Below are 6,000 nucleotides of genomic sequence, written 5' to 3' on the forward strand. Positions count from 1 at the left end.
TAGGCTGTCTAGTCGTTGTTAGTGATCAAGTCTACTACTGTTGACGTCTGCAAACTTGATGATTGGGTTGGAGGCGTGCATGGCCATGCAGTCATGGGTGAACAGGGAGTACAGGAGAGGGCTGAGCATGCACCCTTGTGGGGCCCCAGTGTTGAGGATCAGCGAAGTGGAGATGTTTCTTACCTTCACCACCTGGAGGCGGCCCGTCAGGATGTCCAGGACCCAGTTGCACAGGATGGGGTTCAGACCCAGGGTCTCGAGCTTGGAGGGTACTATGGTGTCTTCCCTGTGGCTCAGTTGGTAGAGCATGGTGTTTGCCACGCCAGAATGGTGTGTGCAATGCCAAGGTTGTGGGTTCGATTCCCACGGGGGGCCAATACAAAAAATAAATGTATGAAATGTATGCATTCACTACTGTAAGTCGCTCTGGATAAGAGCGTCTGCTAAATGACTAAAATGTAAATGTGTTGAATGCTGAGCTGTAGTCATTGAACAGTATTCTTACATGGGTATTCCTCTTGTCCAGATGGGATAGGGTAGTGTGATGGCGATTGCATCGTCTGTGGACGACATTTTGGGGCGGTATGCAAATTGAAGTGGGTCTAGGGTAGAAGGTAAGGTGGAGATGATATGAACCTCGACTAGTCTCTCAAAGCACTTCATGATAACAGAAGTGAGTGCTACGGTGTGATAGTCGTTCAGTCACCTATGTCATCTTGGGTACAGGAACAATGATGCCCATCTTGGAGCATGTGGGGACCTAGCTCGGTATTTGAGTTTTGTGTCTATGCAGTCTTGATACATTTGACTTGTAGGGGTTGTATGAAGTGTTAACATTTGTTTAGACATTATGAAGGGCAGATATTGGGGGGGGGGGGGGGGGGGGGGTTCTTTGAGTTCAGGAAGTGTTAAGTATTGATAACCTTCTCTTTATTTTTTCCCATCAGGATCAGTTCTGGTAACATCATGGCAGAATCTACGTGGGGAACCTTCCGGCTGATGTGCAAGGGCGGGATATTGAGGATATATTCTTCAAATATGTTAAAATCCGCGACATTGAGTTAAAGAATAACAGAGGCGCTTTGAAGATACACGGTAAGATAAACCACTATCCATGAATGGCATTCTCAATTGTTGACCAATAAGACTAGATCAATAGTGTTTGTAGTTTTGTCATCTGTGACTGACTCCCATATGACTGCCGCCACATTCTCACACGTTCTTATGCATTAGGGATGCAGTCTATGGGAGGAATGGTTATGGATTTGGAGACTGCAAGCTGCGCGTTGAGCACCCTCGCTCTGCCTTCTCTAAATTCAACGGTACAATGGGTGGTGGTGGGGGTGGTGATGGAGGTCCCGGTGGTCCTAAAGGGAGGTTTGGGCCTCCTACTCGGAGATCAGAGTTCAGAGTTATTGTGACTGGTAAGTGGATAAAGGTGCTTATTTGTTTAATGAAAGCTTATCTCTTCCTTCCATCAATGTCAGTGTGCGCTCATTTCCCTCTTTGTTTTTTATATGCTGCATTTCTCAAGGTATCCGTGTAAAATAATTCCCATCATAGGTGTGAAATTTACATTTGACACTGTATGCCAATGCAAGGTTATGTACCCTGGTATTGTTGGGGGTTGCCTATAACAGTTTCCCAACCCTAGTCCTCAAGTACCCACAACAGTACACATTTTTATTGTAACCCTGGACATGCACACATGATTCAACTAATCAAATCCAATTGTATTTGTCACATGCGGTGAATACAACAGGTGTAGACCTGACAGTGAAATTCTTACTTACAAGCGCTTAACCAACAGTGCTTTATGAATTTAAGAAAAATAAGTGATATGTAAAAAAAAAAATAGAAAATTAAAGTAACAAATAATTAAACAGCAGCAGTAAAATAACAATAGCGTGGCTATATACAGGGGGTACCGGTACAGAGTCTGTGCGGGGGCACCGGTTAGTTGAGTTAATATGAAGATGGCTGCCGTTTTATTGGCTCTTAACCAACCGTGCTATTTTGTTAGGTTTTTTGCGTTGTTTGTAACTTATTTTGTACATAATGTTGCTGCTACTGTCTCTTATGGCTGAAAAGAGCTTCTGGACATCAGAACAGCAATTATTCACCTCGAATTGGACAAATAATTTTTCTTTAATGAGTCGGACGGGAAGGATATACTCCAAACACCTGAACAGGCCCTCATCCCCGTCATTTGCTGGAGAAACAGATTTTGTGGAAAGAGATCGGGGTGCTTGTGAGGATCAGGCGACGAGTGGCTAATCTGCCTTTGCCATACGTACTGTTAGCCAATGTTCAATCGCTGGAAAATAAATTGAAACGAATTGATGAATTGAAAGCACGTATATCCTACCAACGAGATATTAAAAACTAATATTTATGTTTCGTCGTGGTTGAACGACGACATTAATAACATACAGCTGGTGGGTTATACACTGTATCGGCAAGATAGAACAGCACTCTCTGGTAAGACGCGGGGGGCCTGTGTATATTTGTAAACAACAGCTGGTGCACGATATCAAAGGAAATCTCATGGTTTTGCTCGCCTGAGGTGGAGTATCTCATAAGCTGTAGACCACACTGTCTACCAAGAGTTTTCGTAGCTGTCTACATACCACCAGACCGATGCTGGCACTAAAACTGCACTCAATGAGCTGTATACTGCCATAAGCAAACAGTAAAACGCTCATTCAGTTTTACCTAATTTCTATCAGCATGTTAAATGTGGAACCAGAGGGGAAAACCTCTAGACCACCTTTACTCCACACACAGAGACGCGTACAAAGCTCTCCCTCGCCCTCCATTTGGAAAATCTGACCATAATTCTATCCTCCTGATTCCTGCATACAAGCAAAAAGTAAAGCAGTAAGCACCAGTGACTCGGTCTATAAAAAAAGTGGTCAGATGAAGCATATGCTAAACTACAGGACTGTTTTACTAGCACAGACTGGAATATGTTATGGCATTCTTCTGCTGGCATTGAGGAGTACACCACATCAGTCACTGGCTTCATCAATAAGTGCATCAAAGACGTCGTCCCCACAGTGACTATACGTACATACCAGAAGCCATGGATTACAGGCAACATTCGCACTGAGCTAAAGGGTAGACCTGCCGCTTTCAAGAAGCGGGACTAACCCGGAAGCTTATAAGAAATCCCAGTATGCCCTCTGACGAACCATCACAGACAAAGCGTCAGTACAGGACTAACATCGAATCGCACTACACCAGCTCAGACGCTCATCTGATGTGGCAGTGCTTGCAAACTATTACACTACAAGGGAAGCACAGCCGAGAGCTGCCCAGTGACACAAGCCTACCAGACAAGCTAAATAACTTCTATGCTCGCTTCAAGACAAGTAACACTGAAATATGCATGAGAGCATCAGCTGTTCCCAGACGACTGTGTGATCACTCTCTCCGCAGCCGATGTAAGATCTTTTAAATAGGTCAACATTCACAAGGCCGCAGGGCCAGAAGGATTACCAGGATGTGTACTCCGAGCACGCCCTGACCAACTGGCAAGTGTCTTCACTGACATTTTCTGTAATACCAACATGTTTCAAACAGACCACCATAGTCCCTGTGCCAAAGAACACCAAGGTAACCTGCCTAAATGACTACCAATCCATAGCACTCATGTCTGTAGCCATGAAATGCTTTGAAAGGCTGGTCATGGCTCATATCAACACCATTATCCCAGAAACCCTAGACCCAATCCAATTTGCATACCGCCTCAACAGATCCACAGATGATGTAATCTCTATTGCACTCCACACTGCCCTTTCCCACCTGGACAAAAGGAACACCTATTTGAGAATGCTATTCATTGACTACAGCTCAGCGTTCAACACCATAGTGCCCTCAAAGCTCATCACTTAGCTAAGGACCCTGGGACTAAACACCTCCCTCTGCAACTGGATCCTAGACTTCTTGACGGGCCGCCCCCAGGTGGTAAGGGTAGGTAACAACATTCTAACAGCACATCCGCCACGCTGATCCTCAACACGGGGGCCCCTCCTGTACTCCCTGTTCACTCATGATTGCACGGCCAGGCACAACTCCAACACCATCATTAAGTTTGCTTGTGACACAAAAGTGGTAGGCCTGATCACCGACAACGATGAGACAGCCTATAGGGAGGAGGTCAGAGACCTGACCGTGTGGTGTAAGGACAACAACCTCTCCCTCAACGTGATCAAGACATAGGAGATTATTGTGGACTACAGGAAAAGGAGGACCGAGCACGCTCCCATTCTTATCGACGGGGCTGTAGTGGAGCAGGGCATCGACATCATCAACAAACTAACATGGTCCAAGCACACCAAGACAGTCGTGAAGAGGGCACAACAAAACCTATTCCCCCTCAGGAGACTGAAAAGATTTGTCATGGGTCCTCCGATCCTCAAAAGGTTTTACAGCTGCACCATCGAGAGCATCCTGACGGGTTGCTTCACTGCCTGGTATGGCAACTGCTCGGCCTCTGACCGCAAGGCACTACAGAGGGTAGTGTGTACTGCCCACCACCATCTGTAAACTTAATGATGGTGTTGGAGTCGTGCCTGACCATGCAGTCATGGGTGAACAGGGAGTACTGGAGGGGACTGAGCAGACACCCCTGAGGGGCCCCATGTTGAGGATCAGCGTGGCTACCTATCCTTACCACCTTTTGAATGTTACTCACATTGGCTACGGAGAGCATGATCACAGTCGTCCAGAACAGCTGATGCGCTCATGCATGTTTGTGTTACTTGCTTTGAAGCGAGCATTGAAGTAATTTAGCTCATCTGGTAGGCTCATGTTACTGGGCAGCTCTCGGCTGTGCTTCCCTTCGTAGTCTAATAGTTCGCAGGCCCTGCCACATCCAACGAGTGTCGGAGCCAGTGTAGTACGATTCAGTCTTAGTCCTGTATTGACACTTTGCCTGTTTGATGGTCCGTCAAGCCCTCAATGAGTTGAATGAGGGTGTTTGTCAAGGGCTACAACAAAACTGTGCTGCTAGGCCTATAAAGTGCTTCATGGTTTGGTCTCTGTTCCCACAGGCCTGCCTCCGGCTGGAAGCTGGCAAGACTTGAAAGATCACATGAGGGAGGCGGGAGATGTTTGTTTCACAGATGTTCAGCGGGACGGGGAAGGGGTGGTGGAGTACCTGCGCAGAGAGGACATGGAGTATGCCATGCGGTGCCTAAACAGGACAGAGTTCAGATCACATCAGGTAACTAAACACTCAGATCCTCAGCTCTACAGTCTTGAAGAAATTTAGCATTTTCAGGACATTCTCTGACATTTTTCAGGGGGAGACTTCATCTATCCGGGTCCATGGAGAGATGGGGGCCAGCAGAGGACGCTCCCGATCCAGGGGACGGTACTCACCCGCTTATCAAGGTCGCGGCTCTCCACCCCCTCGCTATCAGTCGCCCCCTGCTCGCAGGTTGTCTCGCAATAGCCTCCCTCCACGTCGCCACCCTGCAGCACACCATAGCCCACCCCCCCGCAGCCCTCCTCCCCGTCACTACCGATAGGAGGGAGCAAAGACTGGTGATTTGCTTTTTGTTTTAGGCTGTCATGTGCATTCCACTATGAAGACTGTCTACAAATGAGGACTTTTTAAAATAGCGTAGACAGAGCAGATGGACAAATATGCATTTGCCTCACATTCTAATTGGTTCATTCTCAGACCGAGGATATAGCTAGTTAGGGATATTTGTGAAGGAGACTGCATACTAGAGGGATACAACATAATACAGCTCTTTAGTAATGTAGTGTTTCTTCACTTTAAAAAAATTCTGTATGAACCTGTCTAGACTACCCTTCCTTGTAAATGGTTGCCTTGCAAATGTGTTTGTGCTGGTCTCAAATTTGTTCCTCTTATTTTACATGAGTGAAATAATTTTACTATTCCTGCCCCACTCACAAAATAATCTTTATCTCGTAACAGCTTTGTAAAAAGTTTTTACATGTTTTTTTATAAAGTGAAGAATGTGG

The 6,000-nt window shown here is 46.2% G+C and overlaps 1 pseudogene across 1 annotated transcript; it reads left to right on the plus strand.

Annotated features, from left to right (window-relative positions):
* The first annotated feature begins 584 nt into the window (after positions 1–584).
* Positions 585–6,000, plus strand: LOC106580309 (serine/arginine-rich splicing factor 9-like; annotated as a pseudogene). Its single transcript, XR_014381972.1, has 5 exons — positions 585–607; positions 974–1,095; positions 1,234–1,424; positions 5,058–5,230; positions 5,310–6,000. The product of XR_014381972.1 is annotated as a serine/arginine-rich splicing factor 9-like (transcript).

This window comes from Salmo salar, chromosome 20 (assembly GCF_965601325.2).
Source record: "Salmo salar chromosome 20, fSalSal1, whole genome shotgun sequence".
NCBI lineage: Eukaryota > Metazoa > Chordata > Actinopteri > Salmoniformes > Salmonidae > Salmo > Salmo salar.